A 26833-nucleotide genomic window follows, 5' to 3' on the forward strand; every position below is an offset into this window, starting at 1 on the left:
CTAATATGAGGGGATCAGAATTTTAACGTGATTGTAGGAAAGTCTGCGGGGAAATGTCAGAAGTAAGCTGTTTTACACAGTATGGTGGTTACAGGGGTCGTGATAGAGGCAGGTACATTAGTGATATTAAAAGACTTTAAAATAAGAATAATGACGATAGAAAAACAGAGGTATGATTTATCTTGGAGTAGGTTAAAAAGTTGGCACAACGTCATGAGCTTCTGCATTTGTAGATCTGTACCTGGGCTCTTTACCGGCACTGCCTGTCGTCATCACGCATGCGCAGCGGTTCCATCGCGAGCTGGATGGGGCGGGGTTAGCTCTCCCTTCACAGCAGGAGCTTTACCTCAATCCCACCGCCAGGGCGGCAGCATAGCTGGAGGTCAGAGCCTTCTCACCTATCAGGCAGCGGCATTGGGGAGGCAACGTTCGCATGCGCCTTCCGACCTCAGAGTGCGGTGGCGGATCGCGGGCAAGTGCCTGCCGCCTTCCCATCCGCCAGAGCAGCAGCATTGTAGACATGTTTCTAACCAATCAGATGGCAGCATTGGAGACTGCTAACTACGGATAGGGCTTCAGCGTTTTGGGCCCCTCTCGCATCTTCACCAATCAGGCGGTGGTGTTACAGCCGCATCTCGACTTCCTACCAATCAGACGGTGGCACCTGGTCACCAATCAGGTGGCAGTGTCGCAGCCACTTCTTGTCCAATCACGCAGCGGCATTGGTTGCGCTGATTCACCAATCAGTTGAGGGCGCATTGGAGGCTTCTTTCCCTCTCTGCTCGACAGACTGAGCACTGAGAATGCTTTCTCGCTAAGCTGGCGGCAGCATCGCAGGTGTTTATCCCATCCTACCGCCAGGGCGGCAGCATTGGGGACGCCTTCCCACCGCCAGGGCGGCAGCATTGGGGACGCCTTCCCACCGCCAGGGCGGCAGCGTCGTGGGCGCCTTCCTACCGCCAGGGCGGCAGCATTGTAGGCGCATTCCCACTGCCAGGGCGGCAGCTTCGCTGGGACTTTCCCACCGCCTCTCCAAGCCACTAGAGCGGCAGCATCCAGGGCGACCTACTCTCTGCCAGCCCCGCCCCCCACTTCCCTCTGAGCCCCGGCTCCGCGCGCCCGGTGTTGGAGCGAGCCCGAGGCTGCTGTCATCCGGGCACTGCGGCGGGAACATGGCCGACGTTGTTCAGGTGAGAGGCTCTCGCTCTCTTTTCCGTCTTTTCCTCCCAACTCCCCCCACCTTCCCCTACACCACATTCCCTCCCCCAGAGAAGATAAAGTAATAATCTTTTATTCACGAAAATCCGGCCGGAAGGTTAAGTCGGCGATTTTATTTGGTTAAAGTGAGGTAAAGATGACCTCCCCTCCCCCTCCAACATTAACGCCGTTTTATTGAACCCCCCGCTCCCCAACCTCAGCTTTCTCCTAAGCTGAACTCATAGGGTGATAAAGTTGTGTGGGGCAGGTTGATCCATCTGTCTCTCTTAATTTATCCCCCCTCCTCCTATGAGAGAGGCCCTTGACCGCCATTTTATTTTCTCTGCCTCTGTGTGTAGTGAGGTTGGGGGGGGGGGGGGCGGTTAAAAGTTGCGAATTGTGGTCAAAATCTGTCTTTTCCTTTCTCTCAGAGGCCCGGGAACAGTTCCCCTTTTCAACAGATGGTTAATGGAAATCTAATTTGGATTAAAAAAATACCTTTTCCTCTCCGTGCTTTTAACACGTTTCCTCCTCCTCGTCGGTAATTTAATATTTTCTTGAAGCTGCAAGTCGGGAGTTGCTCCTGTAAGTGTGTGTGAGAGAAGGGTGGTTGGTGACTGCAAGTGAAGCCTGAGGCCTTGTGCTGGGCCTGACTAAGCACCAAGGAGCTGACACACACACACACATACACCAACCCGGCCTCTTCCTCCACATTGCGCGGCTCGCCACTCATTTCAATATCTTCCCTTGGAATGGAGGTTTCTGCATTAATTTTATAATCTTAGAGCTGTTGAATAATTATTTCGTTCTAAAAGATATTTTAGTTGGGGCAGGTGGAATTTCCTTTTTCTTCAATAGTAAGCGATTGTATATATATTTTATCCGAATGGCGCAAGGCACAACGGGCTTTCAGCAGGTGATATATTCATGTTTGGTTGTGAGAAAGAGGGAATTGCATCCGAGAGCGAAAATAGATTTTTTTTAAAAAAGAAAAGATGTAGTCTAATGTTTGAAGCTTTCGCTCTTGAAAAGAAAGCATCCAGATAATTTTCTTCCCACAAGTAACCAGGGTATTTGATCTTGGTTGAATTACTGAGATGGAATTTTGAAGAGCTTGTTCAGGGTAATTTGCTTTTCTAATTCTGTTGATTTTGGGAGATGTTTCTGCAGAAGGCTGATTTGTCATGTCGAGTTTACCATGATTTTAAAAGGAAAACAATTTTGCTGATGTATGCCTGTGTGAGAATGCAAAAGTGCTTGATTTTAAATGTTTGGCATTGGTATTTTCTTTAATGTAAGTTGTCCTGTATGCTGCATGTGAGTTTAGAAATATTTAAGATTCTTTGTTTTTAGGACTCTGATGAGCACTTGTTGATTTAAGATCCCTGCTCCCCATAGTGTCATAATTGACTTAAAATGTTTGCTTTTGGGTGTTCTAAATCGACTGGTCATAGAGCATTACAGTACAGACACATGCTGTTTGGCCAATCTAGTGTCTGCTGAACTATTATTCTCCCTAGTCCCATTGACCAACAGTTGCACTTTAGCTCTCCATATCCCTCCCATTCATGCTGCTATCGAAATTTCTCTGAAATGTTTGAAATCAAACCTGTAACTGCCACTTCCTGCAGCATGTTCCACACACTCTCCCCACTCTGAGTGGAAAAAGTTCCCCCTCATGTTCCCCTTAATAGTTTGCCTTTTACCCTTAACCCCATGCCCTACAGATTTAGTCTCACCCTACCTTGGAGGAAAATACCTGCTTACATTTACCCCATCTATACCCCTCATAATGTTGTATGTCTGTTGATAACAGGGCTTTTATTTGTAGATTGAGGTGAAATTTAGGTGAATGTGTTTTGTTGTGTAAATGTGGAATGGTTTTCAAAGATAATTATAATTTGTAACTAGCACATAGGTCTGGAGTTTTATAGCTTTATGAATGTTTACCAATGTAACTGTGCCCAAGTAATAACAGTGAATTTGTATACAGCTTTTTGGTACTGCCCTAAGCTTTCTGTCTGCCACCCTGACACTTCAAAATGGGGGTTTTCAATTTGGGTGCAGTTTAAAGGGGGGGGGGGGGAAGGTCAAACCTATTTTGAAGCATGTTAACATTTATGTCTTTTTCTCCATGCTTGACTGTTCTTAGCTAGCACATTGCATTCCTCGTAAACTAAGTTTATCAAAGCCCATTCACTTAAACTCTCCGGTTTCAACTGACCCACCACTTCATTGGTTAGTAAACTGCCTGGATTACGTTTCCGGAGATGCCTCAGTTATTAAAATTCACAATGTGATGCTTTGAGCCCCACAAGGCCTTATGTTCTCTGTCATCCTGCGGAATCTGTTCTCTTTCTGATGTACATTCCCTGTTGTCTGAAACGCCTTCAGCAAATTTAATCTGAACCTTTGCAGTTCTCTAAATCTTTCTCCTCTCTTTCAAAGTCTCCCTTTTTAATTTTTCCCTGTTCCTCCCGAGATGGCTCATTGTTGGACATTGTCTAGATGGCTCATTGTTGGACATTGTCTGAATGAGCTTGTGAAGTAAGCTTTGTGGAACGCACTGTCAAAAAGAAATTTGTGTTGGTGCTGCTTGAATCATTTGTTCTAATTTTAGTGCTTGCAACTTTAACCTTAAGACCTTGGAGCAGTATTAGGCCATTCAGCCCATCGTCTGCTCCACTATTCCATCACAGTTGACATCCCTCTCAAGCCCATTCTTCTGCCTTCTCCCATAACCTTTGATGCCCTCACTAATCAACAATCTTTCAACCTCTGCTTTAAGTACAGCGGTGTGATTCACCACCCTCTTGTGAAATAATTTCCTCCTCTTCTGTGTTCTAAAGGGCCATCCTTCTGAGGCTGTGCCGTCCAGTCCTAGAATCCTCCACTGTAGGAAACATCCTCTCACGTCCACTATATGTTTCAGTGAGATCCCACATTTGACAAAATTTCGCCAGTTCAGGCCAGAACTCATTTTATTCTCGGGATCATTTTCGTGAACCTTCTCTGGACCTTCTCCAATGCCAGCACATTCTTTGTTGGATAAGAGCCCAAAATTGTTGACAATAGAAATCAGAATCTGGTTTGTTATCACTGACCTATGATGTGAAATTTGTCTTATGGCAACAGTGCATTGCAAAGACCTAAAATCTGTGAATTACCAAAAAAAAAGGAGGAACGAGGTAGTATTCATGGACTGTTCAGAATTCTAATGGTGGACGGAAGGATCTGTTACAAAATTGAGTCTGAATCTTCAGACTCCTGTATCTCCACCCCGATGGTAGTAATGAGAAGAGGGCATTTTCTTGGTGAGTGTTCTCAGTGATACTTGTGTAATAGTGATCTCATGATACACGTTCCCCTTTTTCAGCTCACAAGTGGATGCAGGAGATCACTATTGTCAAGGTTAACAGAATCTGAGTTCTGATAAAAGTGTAATGAGAAGAACATGAGGATTTAAGAAGCTGCATGTGACAGTGATACATGTTTCCTGAATGAGTATTTTTAATTGTATATTTCACTAAGTTGTATTTCAAAACTCTGCACCTATCTACAGGGAAGATGTAAAAGTGCAGAAAAAATTTACAAGAATGTTGCAAATACTGGAGGACCTGAGTTATAAGAAAAGTTTGTTACCACTTCATTCCTTGGAATGTCAAAGATTGAGGGGAGATTTGATAGAGGTATCCAAAGGGTATAGATAGGGTAAATGCGAGCAGGCTTTTTCCACTGAGGTTTGGTGGGGCTATAGAGGTTATGGGTTAAGAGTGAAAAATGAGATGTTTAAGGGGAACATGAGAGGAAACTTCTTCACTCAGAGGTTCATGAGTGTGGAATAAGCTGCCAGCACAAGTGGTGCATATGAGCTCGATATCAAAGTTTTAGAAGTTTGGGTAGTTTCATGGATGGTAGGGGTATGGAGGGTTATGGTCTTGGTGCAGGTCGGTGGCACTGGGCAGATTAAGTGGTTCAATCAACATGAACTGGGTGGGCCAGAGGTTCTATTCCTGTGTTTTGCTTTTCTATGACTAAGTGCATCAGAATCTGATGTTTGGTTTAGATTTGTACTCTTAATTTAGAGATACAACGGGTAAACTGGCCCTTCTGAATGAGCCCACAAAGCTTATAACACTCGTGTGACCCAATACTTAACCTACTGGCTCAAACTTCTTTGGAACTTGGGAGGGAACCGGAGTACCCAGAGGAAACTCGCACATTCACAGGGAGTAGGTACTCCTTACAGACAGTGGTGGGAATTGGACCCAGTTTGGTGGCACTGTGCTGACCACTACGCTACTGTAACTAAAGAATCTTAAATTTATGCCTGATTGGGGTTGATGTGACATGCACAATTACTGACTTTGACAGTGAGCTGTGGAGAAGCACCTCGTGCCTGGCATTCTTGCCTGATTAGAACTGTGCTGTGTGAGCACATTGGGTGATTGTGAATCAGAATCAGGTTTAACATCACTGGCAATTTGTTATTTTATGGCAATAGTACAGTGCAATATACAAAAGATCTACATATTGAAATAAGAATTATCTGTATATGTAATTAAATTAAATAGGTTGTGCAAAAAGTGAGGTAGTATTCATGGGGTGTTATTGTTTGTTGAGAAATCTGATGGTGGAGGGGAAGTGGGAGTACTTGCTGTTTCACATAGCCCAAGAGGCGATCATTCAGCTCTGCCCTTCCGCTGCCTTGTTAATCAATTTGTTTGCACAAGACATACTGCACTGTACAGGCCCTTTGGCCTATCATGTTGCTCCAAACCTATAACTTCAGAATTAGTATAACCCTCCCCTCTATTTTTCTATCATTCATGTGCCTATCTAAGAGTCTCTTAAATGCCCTAAATGTATCTTCTACCACCATTCTTGGCAGGACATTCCATGCACTTGCTGCTCATCTGTGCCATCTCTTTCCCCCCCACCTCCAATCAGCTTAAAATTATGCCAAATTACACAATAGCCATTTCTGTCCTGGGGGAAAGCTTTCTGGCTGTTGTACACCTGTCATGTTTGCCTTTGGTCCTCCTTCACTCTAAAGAGAAAAGACCTAGCTCGCTTAGTCTGGTCCTCACCAAGATGTGCTGTGTAATCCAGGCAGCACGATAGTGTAGTGGTCTGCACAACACTTTGCAGTCCCAGCCACCCGGGTTCAATTCCCTTTCTGACTGTAAAGAGCTTGTACATTCTCCCTGTGACTGCCTGAGTCTCCTCCGGGTGCCCCGGTTTCCTTTGACAGACCAAAGGTTGGTAGATTAGTTACTTCCTGTTACGCTGCTCATGTTTCGGTCAGCAATGAAGATCCTCCATCTCTGATGTTTAGGGCTTCCTTCGTCATGTCAGTACCTTCCTCGGTTATCACTGCAGTCAGTTATGCAAGTCCCAGGTGGAGACTCAGGGATGCTATTGCGCTCAGATGTAGAAGGATTTTTCACTGCTTTTTCAATTCTGTTTTACCAGTCAGGTTTGTTAGCCCTGAGCTGAATACCCAAACTTGGAGGATTGGTGGTCTGGCCTCTACCCTTTGACCTGTTTGGAATAGGTGACCCTACAAACAGTCAAAGCATGAAGCCCTGACTCCAGAAACATAGCTCTCCGAGTCACTGAGGCAAGCCAGCCTCCAAATCCTACATTAAGGTTGTGGTCCTCTTGGAGGTGGCAGGTTAATTGGTCATTGTAAATTGTCTGGTGATTAGCCTAGAAATAAATCCGGGGATTGGTGGGTGGCATGGCTTCCTATTCTGTGCTGTATCTCAAAAAAAAGCATCCTGATAAATCTCTTCTGCACCCTCCTATAATAACAGCCGCCTCATAGAACAGTACAGGCCCCTCTGCTCATAGTGTTGTGCCAATTTCCTAACCTATTTTGTGGTCAATCCAACTCTTCCCTCTATTTTACTATAATTGATGTGCTTATCTTCAAGTCTTTTAAATATCCTTTAAGTATCTGCCTCTAGTAGTCTGTTCCAGGTACTCACCACTGCATGAAACCTACTTCTGACATCTCCCCTAAATTTTCCTCCAATCACCTTAAATGGATATCCCTTTGTAATAGCTGTTTATGCCTGGCTGTCCGCTCTTCTGTATGCCTCTTATCATCTTGCTTCTCATCCGTGTGCAGAACAATACATTCTTGCTTCCACCCTGTTCAAAGCTCTCTAAATTTTATTTGTATATGGTTGGAATATCACCCTATCAGCTGGTACCTGCAGCCTTGTACCATTCACTCCCTACTCTACCCAAAAGGCTGACAGTTCATTCCCACTCCCACAGATACTGCTCCACCCACTGAGCTGAAGGTTCTGTACTCTCCTCATTCACCCCACCTTATCAAAGACATTTCCTTTGTCTTCTTTGACCCCCCCCCCTCCCATCTCCCAATTCTCTGCGAGTTACATTTTCTTAAACATATTTAACACTGTCTGGTAAAGGGCCATAATTTGAACTATTGACCCTATTTCTCTTTAGAGAACCTGGCTGTTTCCTGTTTGTTTTTCAGATTGGCAGCACCCAGAATTGTTTTTCTATTTGATCATCGAATTTTGAAAACCAGTTCATCAGCATATTTGAAAATGATTTGCCTGTGCTAGTGCTGAAGCTTGTTTAAAAATCTAATGAGTATGTCCCATTTGTTCCTCTGGTAACACTTTTAACCAGGCCTTTAATTTTGTAACCAACCAGAATTCTTGTCAGTGTCCTAAATCTCACTAAACCCTACTTAGTCATCAACACAAGAGAATCTGCGGATCAAAAAATCCAGATCAATCAATCAATCTCTCTCTCTCTCTCTCTCTCTCACTCACTCACACTCTCTTTCTCTCTCTCACACTCCTCCCTTTCCCCCACCCCTCAACACTGGAGGGACTCAGCAGGTCAGGCAGTGTCTGAGCAGGAATAAACAGTTGATGTTTCAGGCTAAGACCTTTCATTAGGACTGGAATGGAAAGGGCAAGAAGCCAAATACGAAGTTGGGGACGATCTTGGATGGGTTTATGTTACATGGACTCCTGATTCTTTTGAATATAGAATATTACAGTACAGTACAGGCCCTTCGCCCTAGGATGTGCTGACCATCTAGACCTACTGAGACCTTCCCTCCCACATAGCTTTCCATTTTTTAATCATCTGCACCTTTCTAAGACTTAAAGTTCATAAAACCACAGATTTTATGACATGCAGGAAATTCTGCAGATGCTGGAAGTCTTAGGAACTCACACAAAATGCTGGAGGAGCTCAGCAGATCCAGCAAGGGAAGGGGAATAAATAGTCGACATTTCTGGCTGAAGATCCTTCATCAGGATTGTAAAGGAAGGGGGCAGAAGCTAGAAAAAGGTGAGGGGGGAGGACAAGCTGAAGGTGGAAAGTGTTTCCAACTGAAGGAGCAATCTGTTAGGAGAGGAGAGTTGGACCATAGGAAAAAGGGAAGGAGGAGGGGCACAGAGGGAGGTGGTGAGAAGAGAGGGGAACCAGAATGACTTGGACTCCACATTTGTCTGTGACAGTTTAATCCTAGCCTAATCTTGGGACAATTTACAATGACCAATTAATTTACCAACTGTAGGAGGAGACTCAAGCAGTCATGTGGAGAACATACAAACTCCTTACAGACAGTGGCGGAAGTTGAGCCAGGGTTGCTTGTACTGCAAAGCATTGTGATAACCACGGTGCCCGATAAATGTACCCAATAACTTGGCTGTCTGTGGCAATGAATTCCAGAGGGAGAATTCTAAATAAATTCCTCCTCAACTCCGTTCTGCCTTGTACTGTTTGATGTGATGAAATGATGTGTATGGTTGGCATGCAAAACAATGTTTTTCACTGTGGCAATAATATATCAATCTCCCAATTTTAATGTACTATTTTGCAGCACTCCAAGGGTCCTAGCCTACTCATTCCCACTGTACTTGCAATTTAGGTATCTTTAATTCTGGTTGATGTCAAACTTCTAGTTCACTGAGCAACATAGATTACCCAGCAAATGGAAAGGAACTAAATAGGGTTAAACCTGAAAGGTATCTATTCGTGTTTACTCGCTGGGCAGGATACACGTCAGGAGTGTCATTTAAAAAAATGAGCACTATTCATGGGTGTGTTATCTTTTTGGGGGGGGGTGTGTGGAATCTCTATCTTACTACATTTTCTTACAACATAGGCCAATCTCAAGTGTTAAACCACGCTTTTTTCCCTGAAACCTCTTCCATAAACCATAAGACAGGAGTAGAGTTAGGCCATTCAGCCCATTAAGTCTGCTCTGCAATTCAGTCATGGCTGATTTATTATCCCCAACACACCATGCTCCTGCCTTTTCTGTGTAATCTTTGATGTCATTAGTAATCAGGAAGCCATCTACCTCCGCTTTAAATATAAAACTCTCCTTCAGATTTCTACTGCCCACCCATGCTAGGAGCAGTTTTCAGCAGCCAGTTTATCAACTCGACTTTGGGATTCAGGAGGCGGTCCTCTCTGCATCATGAGGGCAGGGTTGTACTAGGGAACTTGGAGGGTGATGCTCTGAGGAATTGCATTGTATGCTAAGCCTATATTGAGAGAATACAGAACACCATTGAAAAAATACAGTATACCTTTCTGATCACTGTCTTGTGGAAAGCTACTGAGAAGCAGCGAAAGAATGCAGTCAGTATACATTAACATGAAAGAATTTGCACTTACTGTCCACTTTATTAGATAAGTGTCTACTGAGTATATATTTCTGGTCTTCTGCTGCTGTAGCTCATCCACTTCAAGGTTTTATGTGTTGTGCGTTCAGAGATGTTCTTTACACACTGTTGTAATGCATTGTTCCTTGAGTTAATGTTGCCTTCCTGTCAGCTTGAACCAGTCTGGCCATTCTCCCCTGACCTCTCCCATTAACAAGGTATTTTCACCCACAGAACTGCCACTCACTGAATGTTTTTTGTGTCTATAAACTCTAGAAGCTGTTGTGCGTGAAAATCCCAGGAGATCAGCAGTTTCTGAGATACTCAAAGCACCTCATTTGATGCCAACAATCATTCTAAAGTTAGTTGCTTGGATCAGATTTCTCTCCCATTCTGATGTTTGGTCTGAACAACAACAGAATGTCTTGACCATTTCTGCATTCTTTTGTATTGAGCTGCTGCCACATGATTGGCTGATTAGATATTTGCATTAAAGAGTAGGTACGCCGAATAATGGGTCACAGTTCTGATGAGGAAAGGCTGTAAAATTGACAGCAGAGTATGGGTAAGTGAAATGCTTTTACGGAACTAATTGATCACTAACTGGGTTTTGATTCCCATCACTGTCTAGCGAGTTTGTACAGTCTTCCTGTGACCGCCAGGGTTTCATCCCACATTCAAAAGACGCATGGTTAGGGTTAGTGAGTTGTGGGGATGCTATTTTGCTGCCAGAACTGTGGTGACAGGCTGCTAAGTTAATTCTTGCTGATTTTGATCCAAATGAATCATTTCAGTGTTTCAATGTACATATGACAAATAAAGCTAATCTTTGAAGGAATTTTTTTGTTTTAATATACAAAAGTCTAAGGAGCAGAAGTGTTTCCACTCGGAAGAGAATACCTGTATGCCATCAGTATTAGATAATTACCAAGAAGTATAGCACAAAATTCAGATGAAATCTCTTTACCAAAAGATCACTGTAATTGTGAGTGCTTAAACAAACTGTATAGATGCCCTTAGTCGTGTATGGTCAAGAATAAGAGGGAGAAGGCAAAGTAAATCATTCCAGTAGATACAGATATGGATTTGGAAAGATGGGAGCAGATTCCAGTGGGATATATGGAACATAGAACAGGTTGGCATAGTTCAGCATGGTACAGGTCTTTTAACCACCCTTCATCGCCCTCCATTTTTCTTTCATCTATGTAAAGATCTCTTAAATGACCCTAATATATCTACCTCTACCACCACCACCATCACCCCTGATGGGGGAGTCCCACTCACAAACCACTCCGGATAGAATGCAGGGACAGTTTGTGCCCAGTGGAAGACCAGCTAATAGTGCCATTGTCTGACCTGCTACTCTTAGTCCAAGATTTATTGACTGCTGGATTTATTTTACAGCATGTTATTTAGTGAACTTTTCATTTTTGTTTAAGCAAAGCATTCTGAGCATGCAGGTTTGATTGTTTAGTTTTCAATATGGTTTTAAAAATCCCCCTCATGTAAGTTGTTCTTTCACCTTGTAGTTTGACATTATCTTGACATCCAGGCAATGCTCCCTTCTCACTGCTGTTATTGGGGAGGAGGGACCGGAGTGTTGTGTCCCACACTACTGGTTCAGGAACAGTTATTACCTTCAACCATCAGACTCCTGAACCAGCGTGAGTAACTTCACTTGCCTCAATACTGATCTGATTCCACAACCTACAGATCCATTTTCAAGGACTGACTGACTCGTGTTCTCAGTATAATTTATATTTATTTATTTATTAGCACAGTTTGTCTTTTGCACATTAGTTGTTAGTCTTTGTAGTTTTTCATCAATTCTATTGTGTTTCTTTGTTCCACTGTGAATGCCTGCAAGAAAATGAATTTCGGGGTTGTGTATGTGATATATATGTGCATTGTTAAGAAATCGATCTGCATTTCATGATGGATTATTCAGAGTCAAATGTGCCAATGATCTAATTCAAAGTTCAAGGTTAATTTATCAGAGTATAAATGTGTCACCATATGCAATTCTAAGATTCAGTTTCTTGTGGGAATACTCAATAACTTCATAATAGAACAATAACCATAGAATTAATGAAGGTATGCATCAACCTGGGTGTTCAACTAGTGTGCGAAAGGCAACAAACTGCAAATACAAATGGGGAAAGATAATAAATAAGCAATAAATGTCCTGAACATGAGATGATGAGTCCTTGAAAGTGGGTCCATAGGTTGTGGGAACATTTCAGTAATGGGGCAAGTGAGGTTATGCACTCTTTTCTCCTCTCCCCTCCTGCAAGCCTGCCTCTTTGCAGTTGTTATTGGTAAGGCGAGCAACCTTCCAGTGCATAATTGGGAAGCAAATTAGAGGTTTTTCCAAACATCCTGCTACAACAAGCCCAGACTGTGCCAAAATACTCCCAACTAATTCTGAGAATAATAGGAAGTTGTGACATGCAGATTTCTCCCTCTCCACCTCCCCCTTGATTGGTTAAATGAACACTGGAGACGCAAGTGTTTTTGGCAGTCAGCAGATTTAGATTTCTTTATCACATACAGTGAAATGCATCAATGACCAACACAACCTAAGGGTGTGCTGGTGGCAGCCTCACATACTGGCACCAACACACCATTCCCACAGAACAACGCACTACAACTAAATAGAATTCTGCAAGCAACACAGAAATTGCTATATGCAGTGCAAAAGTCTTAGATACGTGTATAAAGCAGGGTGTTTAAGACTTTTGTATTGCATTTGTCAATGTGGAGTGGAGAGCGAGTTTGTAAATCTGGTGGAAGCAAAAGATGTTTTATGGTGAGGGTGGAGTGCTATGGGAGGGGTGTGGTGGCAGAGAAGGAGTGCCGGGGTGAGAGGGTGGCTCTCTGTTCTTCCCACTCCCTCCCCCTTCTCCCTGGCCCCTAACCACTCTGCCCACAATAGAGACCCATATCAGAATCAAGTTTATCATCATCTGTGTGTCATGAAATTTGTTTTTATTTTGCAGCAGTACAGTGCAATGCATAATATTGCAATAACGTGGGGAAGTTTTAGGCACCCCAGTACAGTGTGTGTGTGTGTATAGAGAGAGACAGAGAGAACAAAAAGATAACATAATGAGTTAGTGTTCATGGACTGTTAAGAAATCTGACAGCAGAGGGGAAAAATCTGCTCCTTATAGTTGAAAAAGGTTTCTGTCTAACCATCTATGCATTGCAAAATTTTATCAACCTCTATCAGGTCTTTGTCAGCCTCTGCCCCTCCAGAGAAAACAACCTTATTATTGCTGGTTTGTGCAATGATGCTAGACAGTTTGAATACTCTTAAGTTGGCTAATAAACACTATCCACTGTGTCACTCATGTTTGTGTGTGGGCTACTGTACTTAGCCTTTTGGATGCTAAACAAACGACAAAGGCGGTTACTCCAATGCACTAGTTCTCAACTGTTCTTGACATATTAATGAAATGCAGTGCAAATTCTCAAAGAAAGTTGTGTTAAAGATGAAAGATGGATTAGAAAATAGGTTACAAAGGATGGGAGAGGCAGCTTACTTTCTTTCATCTGTTTGCATTCGACACATTTACCTTGGCAACAGAAATTCTAAACATATTTACTGCGTGCCAATCATGGTTTGATATTGAAATCTCCTTTAATTTCCAAAGAGTTGCACTTTCTTTCAAAATATCCACACAGGATCTTCCATGAAATCCAGAAGAGGGCATCAAAGCAGCTGCTGGTGGACTTATTGTTTAACTGAAACTATTTTGTCAACCCTTTACTTTCAAAAGCATCTTTAAAACATACAGTACAAATTTTTGAATTGCATTGGAGGCTCCTTGGAGGTTTGTCATCAAGATAAGAAATGAGCCACAAGGGATTTTGGGGCAGGTTGACATGAATAATGTCAGTAGTACTGAGACCATAAAGGGTTAGGTCTGCAGAAGTTGAGAATCAAGCCCAGAGAGAAGGATTTGAAACTGAGCCATAGCTTCATGCTAAGATTAAAGATTGGCTTTACTTGTCGTATGTACATTGAAACATATAATGCAATGTCTGTGTCAAACCAACTCAGAGAGGATTGTGTTGGGGTCAGCTCACAAGTATCACCACGCTTCTGGTGCCCACAAATCACTAACCTTAAATCATACATCTTTGGCCTGTGGGAGGAAACTGGAAGCCCACCCACAGGAAGAACATGTCCCAACTCCTTACAAGCAGTGGGAAGGAATCGAACCCCTGATGTAAAGCAGGTGCACTAACTGTTAAGCAGTTGGTGTTGAGGCCTGGTAAAGGTAATGGGTGAACTATCGAGTTAATCCATTAGCAGAGGTTTGTGGAGTTTGGAGAGTTGGCAACGGGACAGCAGGGAACAAATTTATTTAAATAAATCACATCATGTGATAATGGAGATGTCCCAACTAAGATGGCTTCCTTTTACAAGAAAGAAATTCTCTATCTCTGCTAATTTCATTGTGTGTGTCTCAGCGCCCACACTATAAGACATAGATGCAGAATTAGGCTGTTTAGCCATTGAGTCTGCTGCACCATTCAATCATGGCTGATCCTTTTCCCCCTTCTTGGCCTCATGCCATGGCTTTCTCCCCGTAACCTTTGATGCTGTGATCAATCAAGAGCCTGTTAATCTCTGCCTTAAATACACCCAACAACCTGGCCTTCACAGCTGCCTGTGGTAACAAATTCACTACCCTCTGGATAAAGAAATTTCTCTGCTTCTGTGTTTTAAATGGACGTCCCTCTATCCTGAGTGGGTCCATGGGAAACTTTTCCACATCTACTCTGTCTAGCCCTTTCAACATTCTAAAGGTTTCAATGGGATCCCCCCCTCATCCTCCTAAATTCCAGCGAGTACAGGCCCAGAGCCATCAAGCATTCCTCGTATGATAACCCTTTCATTAACAGAATCATCCTTGCGAGCCTCTTCTGAACCCTCTTCAATGTCAGCATACCTTTTCTTAGACAAGAAGCCCAAAACTGTTCATAATATTCAAGATGAGGTCTGACCAGTGCTTTATAAAGCTGAAACTTCACATCCCTGCTCTTGTGTTCTAGACCTCTTGAAATGAATGCTAACATTGCATTTGTCTTTCACCACTGACTCAACTGCAAGCCAACTTTTAGGGTGTTCTGCAGAAGGACTCCCAAGTCCCTTTAAATCTCAGATTTTTGGATTTTCTCCCTGTTGTATTTCATTTATCACTTTCTTGCCCACTCTCCTGATCTGTAACTACTTCTGCAGTCTTCCTGTTTCCTCAACACTACCTGTCCCTTCACCAATCTTTGTACAACTGCAAACTTGGCAACAAGCCATCTATTCCATCATCTAAATCATTTATAAAAATAAGTGGTCCCAACACCAACTCCTGCGAACCACACTAGTCACTGGCAGACAACCAGAAAAGGATCCTTTTATTCCCTCTTGCTGCCTCCTATATACATCAGGCAATGCTTTAACCATGTTAGTAACTTTCCTATAATACATGGGCTCTTAACTTGGTAAGCAGCCTTCTGAAAATCCAGATATACTGCACCCATTATCTATCCTACTTCTATTTTCCTCAAGGAATTCCACAGGTTTGTCAGGCAAGATTTTCCCTTAAGGAAATAATGCTGAATTTGTCCTGTCTTGTCCAGTGTCATCAAGTACAGTCGGTCCTCCCACATGCGCGGATTTAAACAACCACGGATGGAGAAAACTCGGAAGTTCTCTCTCCAGCACTCGTTATTTGAGCGTGTACAGACTATTTTTTCTTGTAATTATTCCCTAAACAATACAGTATACTATTTTCATAGTATTTACATTAGGTATTATAAGTAATCTAGAGATAATTTAAAAGTACAGGCAGTCCCCGGGTTATGAAGGAGTTCCGTTCTTGAGTCCGTTTTTAAAACGGATTTGAAGTCGGAACAGGTACATCTGGTTTATTTAGTATCAGTCAAATGTTTGTCTTAGTATGTAGTATATATTTTACCTTTCTATGCATATAAAACACTTAAGAAACATATGTATTTCAATAATCAAACCACTGTGTTGCTTAGTAATTATTGTAGCTTGCATCAGGGCAGTGCCTTTCACATTATCCATTAAAATTGTTCCGATGGTTGACTGGCTGTAGCCTAACGCTTTTCCAATGGCCAATGGTGTTTCACCTCTTACCGATCACTTTAATATTTCGACTTTATTTTCAATCGTGATTGTGATTATTTTCGTGAACAGAAACACTGAGGATTCAGAGCTGTGCCGGTCCTGAAGACCACCGCACAGAGACCGGTTAAATAATGTCTGGGGTTCTGCTGGGTCCTAAGATCCACTGCATTGAGACAGGTTAAATAAGGGACTTGCACATCCACATTTTTTTGGTATCCATGGGGGTTCCCGGAACCAATTTGCTGCGGATAAGGAGGGCCAACTGTACTCCATAACCCCATCCTTAGCAATTGACTCTAACATCAAGGTTAACTAGTCTATAGTTTCCTTTCTGCAGCCTTCCTCCTTTCTTAAAGAGAGAAATGACACTTAAATTTTTCTAGCTGTCTGCCACCATGCCAGAATCCAATGATGATTTTGAAAGATACATTCATAATCTCTATTGTTACCTCTTTCCGAACCCTAGGGTCCAGTTAATCAGATCCAGGTGACTTTTGCACGTTGAGTATCTGCAGTAACTTCTGTTTCCTCATATCTTCAATATCTAGCAGACTGCTAGAGTCTTCCACAGTGAAGACTGATGCAAAATATTCATTTAGTTCATCTGCCATCTCCTTGACCCCATCATTATTTCTTCAGCCTCATCTTCTAATGGTCTTATATCCACTCTCATCTCTTTTATTTTTTATATACTTTTCTATCCATCTTGATATTTTTAACTAGCTTGCTTTCATATTTCATCTTTCCCTCATGATTCTTTTAGTTGATTTCTGTAAGTGTGATGTGATTTGCCTTCTGGCAAGGCTTAATGAGCTATTAGAAACTCTGTATCTTGTCTAGCCATATATATTTTAGCGTAATTCATAAAAAGAATAGTTGACTTTCTTCCCAATTGATTTGCGAGCTATCACTGGCTGCAGGAGAGTAGGGAATCGGCTGAGGAAACATTGAAGTTGTTGATGGGTGTTCATGGTCATTACATGTGCATTCTTCAGAGGAAAGACTAGCTGTGATAGGTCATATTCACTTCCTGTTCATTGTCGTAGCTGGCTAGATACCACAGCCCATTCACTATCATAACACATCCATTTCCTATCCACTCCATCCCATAATCTTAGTGTCCACATATCTACTGATCTGGGAATTGAATACACTGAAGGATTGAACACCCATAGCCCTCTGTAGTAGAGAATTGCAAAAAACTCAGTCAAGGTGGTGCGGAGTTACAGCTGCCATTAGGTCATGGCTCAGATTTAGCTGTTTTCAGGTTTATAGGAATGCTTTTAGGGACAGGTTAAAGGATAATTGAGGACTACATGTATGTGTAAGAATGAGTAAGGAATGGTGTTTGTTTTGCTCTTGCTCTGTGGCTTGTTATGTGCCAAGCATTATTTGTATGCTACGTTGGTGCTGGAGTATATGGCGACCTGGCACATCCCTGGGTTTTGTTGGTTGTTTGCACAAATGACACTTTTTATTGCATGCTTTGCACAAATGATAAATATTTGAAAATTCACTGCCTACTTTAAGAAATTCTTCCTCACAGCACTAAATATCTTAGTATTAGTTTTCAACCAGAAGAAAAATGCTTCTTTGCAATGGGAGGCAGCAACATTGACCCTGGTGACGACATTGGAGTGAAGTATTTCCCAATTGTATTATTATTCATGTCAAATGAATCATTGAATGCAGAACTTTTGTGCTACATTGTGCTGATAAAAGATTAAATAATAAATTTGTGAATGCACCTGACATTGATTGTTCCCACTTGTGAACGCTTTTACTGACTGTGGTGTGGCTAGTTTTGAAGTACTCACAGGCAGAGATTGGAGAGTACTGGACATGTATTTACTGGCCTTGGATCAGTTTGTCTGGAGGTCTGTGAGTCCGGGTCAATGACTGGAGGCTGGAGACTCAGTGTCTGAGATCGGGACCAAGCACGAGACAGCTTGTCCTGGGGATGGAGGCCTGTGTGTGGGAGCGAGGATAGGAAAGGTGCTTGTTTTGTTGTTGCTTATGTTTTTCTGCTGAACATTTTATAGGCGTGCTATGTTAAAGATGATCTTTTTAATGGCACAGCAAGGTAACGTAGCACAATGCTTAACAGTGCCCGTAACCCAGGTTTAATTCCCACTGCTACTCCCCGTGACTGCATGGTTTTCCTCCAGGTGCTCTGGTTTCCTCCCACAGTCCAAAGATGTACTGGTTGGTAGGTTAATTGTCCCATGATTAGATGATGTAGCTCAAAGGGACAGAAGGACCTGGTTCATGCTGTATCCAAATAAGTAAATAAGATTATCTTTATTTGTCGCATGTACTTTGAAACATTTTGTGAAATGTGTTGTTAATGCCAGTGAGCAACACAGTTCAAGGATTGTGCTGGGAGATGCCTGCAGGTGTCTCCATGCCTCCAGTGCCAAATTATCATGTCCACAGCTAACCCTAACCTGTATGTCTTTTGGAATGTGGGAGAAAACCGGAGCACCCAGAGGAAACCCATGCAGTCATTGGGAGAACATAAACTCCTGACAGACAATGGAGGGAATTAAACCCTGATCTTTCCATTGCTGGCAGTGTAAAGCATTACTCTTAAGTGCTACACTACCATGCTGGAACCAGAATGTGTGGTGACACTTGCAGGCTGACCCCAGTGGAAACTTGGGTGTACTGGTTGTTAACAGAAACAATGTATTTCACTTTGTTTTGTATATGTGATTAATAAATCTGAATCTAAAAACTGACATGGCTTTTGGAGTTTAAAGAACAGAGGTTTGAGAAAGGGTAGTGGAACTGAAGATAGCTCTGAAGGGATAACTTTGCTTCTACCTATAAGCCGTGAACTAAAAGTGAGGCAGTAGTGCAGGGCAGTCTCAACAGCAGGAGCTTCTGTTGTTGGCTTGAGTCTTCTGTAGTCTTTTGGGGAATGGGTATTTCCCATTTGCAAAGGATTAAAGTTGCTTTATATTCAGATACTAGAGGTTTGAGTTCAGTCAGCTCAATTATTCAACTCGTGCCATGATTTTGTACCATGCCTCATGACTTTCCAACCATTGATAAGTTTGAAGATGAAAAAAAATGTGTTGAGTTCAGTTGTGTTCCATAAGACATAGGAAATATTTTATCCATGTCTACTCTATCTAGGCCTTCCAATATTTGACAGGTTTCAGAATCTGGTTTAATATCACTGGCATCTGTTGTGAAATTCTGTTGTGTGGCATCAGTACATTGCAATACATTATTAAAATTAAATTACAGTAAGAAGTGTATGTAAAAAAATAAATAAATCAAATAAGTAGTGTAGAAAGAGGGAAAAATTGTGAGGCAGTGTTCATGGATTCATTGTCCATTCAGAAATCTGATGGCAGGGGGGAAAGAAACTCTTTCTGAATCATTGAGTAGTAGTTTCAGTACCACCACTTTGATTGTGGTACTGAGATGAGAGTATGTCCTGGCTGATGGGGTCCTTAATGATGGATTCTGCCTTTTGACGGTGTCCTCAATGCAGGGGAGGCTGGTGCCCATTTTGAGATTTCCCCGCTTTATTCTTTTGAACTCCAGTGAGTACTGTCCCAGAGTACTCACTGCTCACATGTTAACCCTTTCATTCTATGGATCCTCTCCAATGCCAGCACATTCTTTCTCAGAAGGGCTAGGAAAAGGGCACAGAATGTGAAAATAGAGGGAAGAGAGCATGAAAGAGCAGTCCGGGCAAATGTAAACGGACAGTACACAGTTAATTGGCAAGACCCTTAACAGTGTCAACATTCAAAGTGATCTTGGGGTCCAAGTCCATAGCTCCCTGAAAGTGGCTGCACTAGTTGACAAGGTTGGTAAAGGTAGTGTTGGCATGATTGTCTTTATTAGTCAAAGGCTGTGAGTTCCCAAGTTGGGTTGTTGCAGTTTTATAAGGATCTGGTTAGGCTGCATTTGGAGTATTGCATTCAATTCTGGTCACTCCGTTATAGGAAGGATGTGGAGGCTTGAGAGGGTGCAAAGGCAGTTCACCAGGATGCTACTAACCATTTCATCCTTTTCCCCTCTTCCCCCTCCCCCCACCACTTCTCTACGTTATCCAGCTCTATTGGTCAAGTAAACACTGGAGATGTTGCAGTGTTTTGGCAGCCATTCTCAGGTGCTGACGGGCAGTTAGATAACTTGGCTTGTTTTCGCTGGAGTGGCAGTGGTTCTAATATAAGAGTCAATAATATTGTACATAAACATACATCTCACACCTTATGTCAACCTGTCAACCTCCAGGCTACGCCACCCAAGGGTATTATTTTGTGACTGTATGTGCTGTATGTGACTACTGTTTTGCATTTTGGCCTCAGGAATGACATTTCATTTGCTATCTACATGCGTATGGCTGAATGACAATAAAATGTACTAATATTATATAGTGCCTCTATGTGCTGGACAGTGGTCTGCACCTTTGCCCCCAGAGGAATGATGTTTTGTGTTGCTGTATACATATGTGAGGTTGAATGACAACAAACTTGAACTTGAGAGCTGGTAGAGATGTCATGATTGAGCATTATAGATGTGTAAGGCACCCAGCATCTTATTATTTCCCAGGATCAGACTGACCCAATCATAGAAGACACGCATTTAAGGTGAGAGGGATACATCCTTACCTCTAATGTTTTCACTTCTTGACCAGTTTAGCCAGATCTCTGGCTATAAACTTAATTTACATAAGAGTGAACTTCTCCCAATTAATAAAGAAGCACAAGAACTAACATTTCATGATCTCCCTTTTAAAGTAGTCCATAATCAATTTACTTATCTTGGAATTACAGTCACAAGGAAGTTTAAAGATCTCTTTCGTGAAAACTTTGCCAACCTTTCATATGCTATAAAACAGAGTCCAAAAATCTCCAAAAATCTAAAAAAGAGGGTGGCATGGCTTTACCTAACTTTCGTTTATATTATTGGGCAGCTAATATACGTTGTGCTACCTTCTGGTCTTTCTTCCATGGCCAACCCGAGTGCCCTAACTGGGTGGCGATGGAGCTGAGCTCCACCAAAGAATTATCTGTCTCTGCACTTCTTGGCTCTGCACTCCCTAGTAGTCTGCCCAGATCAATAGCTAATCCTCTTGTTAGACACACTTTGCGTATATGGGCTCAGATCGGGAAATGCTATGGTTTCCAGGGGTTTTCCATTTCCAGCCCTATTGCTCATAATCACCTTTTTTTACCTACTACGTACGATTCAGCATTCCAGGTTTGGTATAGGAAGGGCATTAGACATTTTGAAGATCTTTTTATTGATAACCGCTTCGCTTCTTTTCAGCAGCTCTCTGTTAAGTTCGATCTGCCCAATGCTCATTTTTTCAGATATCTCCAAATCCGACACTTTATTGCTACTTTAATTCCTAACTTCCCTGAAATGCCTGCGAAAAATGCTATGGACCTATTTCTTTCCTAGGTAAAGGCTTAATATCAATCATCCGAGATAAACTAGCGGCCTTACGACGGGCCCCCATGGATAAAATCAAAATGGCCTGGGAGCAGGATTTAAATATCTCCTTATCTGAGGAGAGCTGGGATTCAGTTCTCAAATCGGTTAACTCAACCTCTCTTTGTGCTCGCCACTGCCTTTTACAGTTTAAGATTGTTCATAGAGCCCATATGTCTAAATCTAAACTATCTCGATTCTACCCTAGCGTTAGTCCGCTCTGTGATAAATGCAAAAGGGGCGTGGCCTCTCTCATCCATATGTACTGGTCCTGTCCTAGCTTGGAGAAATTTTGGAAAGATGTCTTCACTACGTTATCGTATATTCTGAATCAGCACCTAGAACCAAACCCCTTAATTGCTCTGTTCGGTTTTTGGGGCGAGACAGATTTATGTCTGGGTCCGACCAAATGCCGAATATTATCCTTTGCCTCTCTTCTGGCTAGACGCTTGATCCTCCTCAGATGGAGAGATGCTGCCCCGCCCACTCATGCTCAATGGCTTAACGACATCATGGCTTGTTTGGACCTTGAAAAAATTCATTATTCAGTTCTCAATTCAGATCTAAAGTTCCATAAGGTCTGGGGACCCTTTATTGAGTACTTTCATAACCTTCCTCTTGACTAGGGTTTTTTTCCTCTTCGGTCCCTTGCTTTCAGCTCCTTTTTGTTTCTGGTAGAAGGCATTATTATCCTCTGTTGCTGAGTGTATTCACAGTCTGGGAGCTTGGCTGTCCTGACTTATACTCTCTATATTGTGTTGTGGTTGGTCTGGAGTTGCAGTTGTTTTTTCTTGTGTTGTGGGGCTTGGGGAGGACACTAAACTTACTTGTCTTTAATTTAGGTGCTTTTTTTTTGCTAAATTCTCTTCCTTTGTAACATATTGTTATTGTATGCTTAATTTTGCACTGTTTTAATGTTCCTCAATAGGATTTGGGGTTTTTAATTTGTAAAATGTTTTGAAAAACTAATAAAAAAAATTAAAAAAAAAGGTGAGAGGGAGTTTGTCCGAAGGAAATGTGCATGCCTTTTTTTTTTGCACACAGTGAAGGCAGATATAATAGAGGCACATGAATGTTCAGGGACCATTCATGGACATTGCGTAGGGATAAAAGATAAGTTTAATTAAGTTTGTTCATTACGTGCTGTGTCGTAACCAGGACTTGTGATTTGCACCATCTGCTCATACAACCATCCATCACCCACTCCCGTGGCTTCATGTGACCTTGATCTGGGGTGTGGGGGTGTTTAAGCAAGTGCCACACTTGCTCCAAGAGTGACATGCAGGCTAGCCGAGGGTAGGAGAGACGTAGTTCCACCCTGCCACCCCAGTTGGGTATTAGTTTAATTATTTTGGCACACCATCATGGACTGAAGGGCCTATTTTTGTGTTTTACTGTTCTATGTAGGAGAGACTGAAGGGTTGGTAGAGTGAGTGAGAATGTCCCTGGAATCACAGAGCTGACAGTACAGAACTAGCTTGCAATCCATTCCATGTGGCTTACTGACCCTCTGAATAGAATGACAGAACTCCTTTGTTGTTTTAAAGCATACACTTTTGGTCAACGAAATAGTTTCAGTTAAAAAGTCCATCAGCTCCTACCAAAAACATTTGCAACATCTCCAGTATCTATTTGACCATTAGAAATGGACCATGCACAGAAAGTAGGTGTAGAGTAGGGCCAAGGAATCAGATGAATCAGGAGAGATACTTGGTTTTTCATCTGCTATGGTGAAGTGCTGCTTCGATACAAATTTCATTTACCATTGCCACAGGGTGGAAAAGCAGTGTTCATTTTTACATGGAGCAGAGATTACATTTGTAGTAGATATGTGTAAGAAGTCACAAGAGATTCTGAATACACCCCTATTGCTGGCAAAGCAAACTGAAATGTACTTTGGCGTTATACTGTGGAGTGACTTGGGAAAAGTTACCATAGTTCATTGGGAAGGATAGCACAGTGGGCTAGTTATTCGGGAGCCTGGGCTAAAGATCCAGAGACACGAGTTAATATCAAGTGGGGAATTTAACATTTATTTAACCAAGCAATACAGACCAAGTGAAATGAAAACAGAAGATGTTAGAAAAGCTCATTCTGACAAAGGTGCACCAACCTGAATATTAAGGTTGTTGTCTGACTTGCTGAGCTTTGCAGCCTTTTGTGTTTTTGTTCCATATTTCTGCAGTTCATTTGTTTTTCACCAAAGCCTGTTGCGCCTCAAAATGGCCTGGCAACCTAGCTAGCACCACCCCTCACTACCGGGATGGTGCTCGCCACCAGTTTCTTGTTGAAGGGAAACTCCTCTGGGAGCTCTGATTTCCTCCCATATTCCAAAGAGTGAGTAGGATATTTGGTTTCATGGGTGCATGAGCTTGTTTGACTGGAAGGGCCTGTTACCATGCTGTAACTGTTGTGTCAAAATAAATCCTATTTTGTTGTCCTCTTTGTAGCACAAGCAAGCATCCTATGAGACTTCTTCTGCTCACTATCCAGAATGACCACATCCTCCCTAATAGGGTGATCAGGATTGAATGCAGTATTCCTTTAAAAAAAAATATATATTTATTAAAGTTTAGAAAATTACAAAGAATAAATGTGATGATAAATAGTGAGAAAAATAACATTAACCCTCCCCCCTCCCCTTAACCCTCCCCCCCCTTAACCCTTATCTAAAGAAAGAAAAAAAAAGAGAAAGATTGCCTGGATATCGGAGGATCCCCATATGCTCCATGGAGTTCAAAATAATTTTAATATTTATTTTTACTTTCCCCAATTACTTTATAATTTTATCTTCAAAGGACCTGAACACAGTATTCCTGATGAGGCCTAACCAGTGTTTTATAAAGCTGCAAGGTAGCTTTCTAAATCTTGAACATAGTTCTTCAACTAATAATGGCAAGCATGCCATATACCTTCTGAGTGTATACTTGAGGTATTAATGTACTCTGTGCATGCTGTGCTGAGGTTAAGGATTAGCTTTAGTTGTCGCATCTACATTAAACATGTAGTGAAATGTGTCATGAACATCTAATCAAAAAAGCGAGGATGAGCTGGGTATAATCTGGAAGTGTTGCCATACTCCCACTATCATCGTTGCATTCCCACAATTTACTAACCCTGACGAGTAGATCTTTAGAATGTGGGTGGAAACTGAATCCATCACTTATGCTGGCAGCACATTCCACACTTGCACCATCCTCTGAGTGAAAAAGATCCCCCTCAGTATCCCCTTAAATATTTCACTTTTCACCCTTAACCTATGGCGCCCCATTCTAGCCTGGTGAATTGTGGAATTCATTGCCACAGATGGGTGCAGAGGCCAAATCATTGGTTATATTTAAAACAGAGGTTGATGGATTCTTGATTAGTCAGGGCATCAAAGGTTATGGAGAGAAGGCTGGAGAATGGGGTTGAGAGGTAAAGTAAATCAGTCTTTGGTTGGGAAGAATTTTCTAACATTATCATGACACTTTTGATGTTATGACAGAGCTTAGCCCAACTGGTAGGATCCAAAGAGGGACCGAAGGAATCTTGACTTGTGATTAAAGGTTTGGAGAAAGGAAAGGATACAATATATGAGAGGGGAAAAGGTTCAGTAATGGGACTGTGCTTTGTAAATTTAAAGGGTGAATGAACTTTGGAAAAATACAGAACAAGGGGGTTAAGACATATATTCAATGAAGAATATCAGCTAACCCAAAAGACAGGGAGAGATGGAAGTCTATGGATGGACACTTTGCCTTTTGGTTGTCAGACTTTGTGTGTAGTCCTTCATTGATTCTATTATATTTATTTGTTTACTGTGAATTCCTGCAAGACAATGAATCTCAGGGTAGTTTATGAGCGATATATGCATACTTTGAGTTTAGAAAGGGTCTAGAGGAGATAGGAGGGGTAAAGAGTCCACTGAACTAGAACAAAGCAGGGCAAGTCTTGGAAGATGTGTAATCCACTGAATGAAGATAGATTGGTGGCTGGATATTAAGTTAACGTTGCCTTAGAGATGGTGGTCTGCTGTCAAGAAAACAAATCAAGGATTGCTTTGCTTACTTGGTCAGGTCTGTTTAAACGAGTGACGGTTCAAGTGAATCCAAATGAGAAAGTAGTTGGAGCAAGCTAGCTGATGTAACTGTTTTAATGCTAACTAAGGCAAAATTATAAAGTCGGGGGTGTGGGGGGGAAGAATGAAGCAAGTAAGTTTATCCATTAGATGTAGAAGTGTCACGGTGAATCAAAAAACCTGACAAACTGGACCTTTGAAAGTGGTCATGTGGGTGTTGAAACAAAGTTTCACCCATGGGAAATAGAAGGTACTGTAATAGGTTTAGGAATCAGGAGGGATGAGACGTGGCTGAGTGAATGATGTGGGAGAGTAGCAAGCAGAATGGTATGTATAATGTGTAATTGAGGGAGGACAGTTTTGAACCGAGTATTTTACACATTGCAGTAGACATCATTTAGTGAGAACCCGGTTGGCACAGAGGATTTCAATGAGATCTCTCCGCCCTCTCCCCCCCCCCCCCCCCAAATTCTTCTATATTTCGGCATCATAGTGTCAGTAGTATGTCTTTACCTGACTGGCTCCCAGGATTCCCTTTCTAAATCATTTCTCATTAGGCACTACTTAAAACATTTATGCCCAATTTTTTGGTCATCTGGTCCTGATTCATTTTTTGTTTCTATCTTCCTGTAAAGTTAAAGGTGCTACATTTTCAGTCCTGTTCAGTTGAAGGGAAAATGCTCTGTAGGCAAAGCAGCGACATGGACCATATGTAGCTTTTTAAGAAGCCTAATGCGCTCAGAAGCTGACCCTTGGAGCACTTGATGTTTAAGTTCTGGCATTTTAAAAATAAAATTGTTTATGTTCCACCTTGGAGATGAATGAAAACCTGGCATTTGTTTACAGCCACACTTGGAGTACTGTCTGATTCTGATCAAAACCACATTAGGAACAGTGTGAAAAGATTTACTGGAATGGTTTCAGGGTCAAGAGACTTCAGCAAAAAGGTTAGACTGGAGAAGCTGGATTGCGCTCCCCACAGCATTGAATGTTAAGCAGAGGTTTAATTTGAATGAGGCTGTTTGTCTGTGTAATCTAGTTGCTGTCATATAGTCTGCTGATATAGTTCCTTTCATTGTTTGAAGCTTTCTGTTCCTTCTGCCTCCTTTCCACTTCCTTGAAGTGGATTTAAAAAAAATTGGGGTTATTTTGAACTGTGAAAATTCAGGCTATGTATCTCAGATTTTACTGTTGGTAAATTGGTTGGAAACTGAATTGACATCTGGAAGTATTTCAGAATCAGGTTTAGTATCTGATTTAGTTGGGTTTGCGGCAGCACTACGT

General features: G+C 42.0%; 1 protein-coding gene across 8 annotated transcripts in view; it reads left to right on the forward strand.

Annotated features, from left to right (window-relative positions):
• The first annotated feature begins 1037 nt into the window (after positions 1 to 1037).
• Positions 1038 to 26833, forward strand: part of huwe1 (HECT, UBA and WWE domain containing E3 ubiquitin protein ligase 1) — a 276367-nt gene continuing 250571 nt past the window's right edge. For all 8 annotated transcript variants that reach the window (XM_059949617.1, XM_059949621.1, XM_059949618.1 and 5 more), the window contains exon 1: positions 1038 to 1190. The gene's annotated coding sequence lies outside the window, so the exon portion shown is untranslated. The remainder of the gene's footprint in view (positions 1191 to 26833) is intronic.

The sequence above is a fragment of the Hypanus sabinus genome, chromosome 24 (genome assembly GCF_030144855.1).
Source record: "Hypanus sabinus isolate sHypSab1 chromosome 24, sHypSab1.hap1, whole genome shotgun sequence".
In the NCBI taxonomy this organism is placed as follows: Eukaryota; Metazoa; Chordata; class Chondrichthyes; order Myliobatiformes; family Dasyatidae; genus Hypanus; species Hypanus sabinus.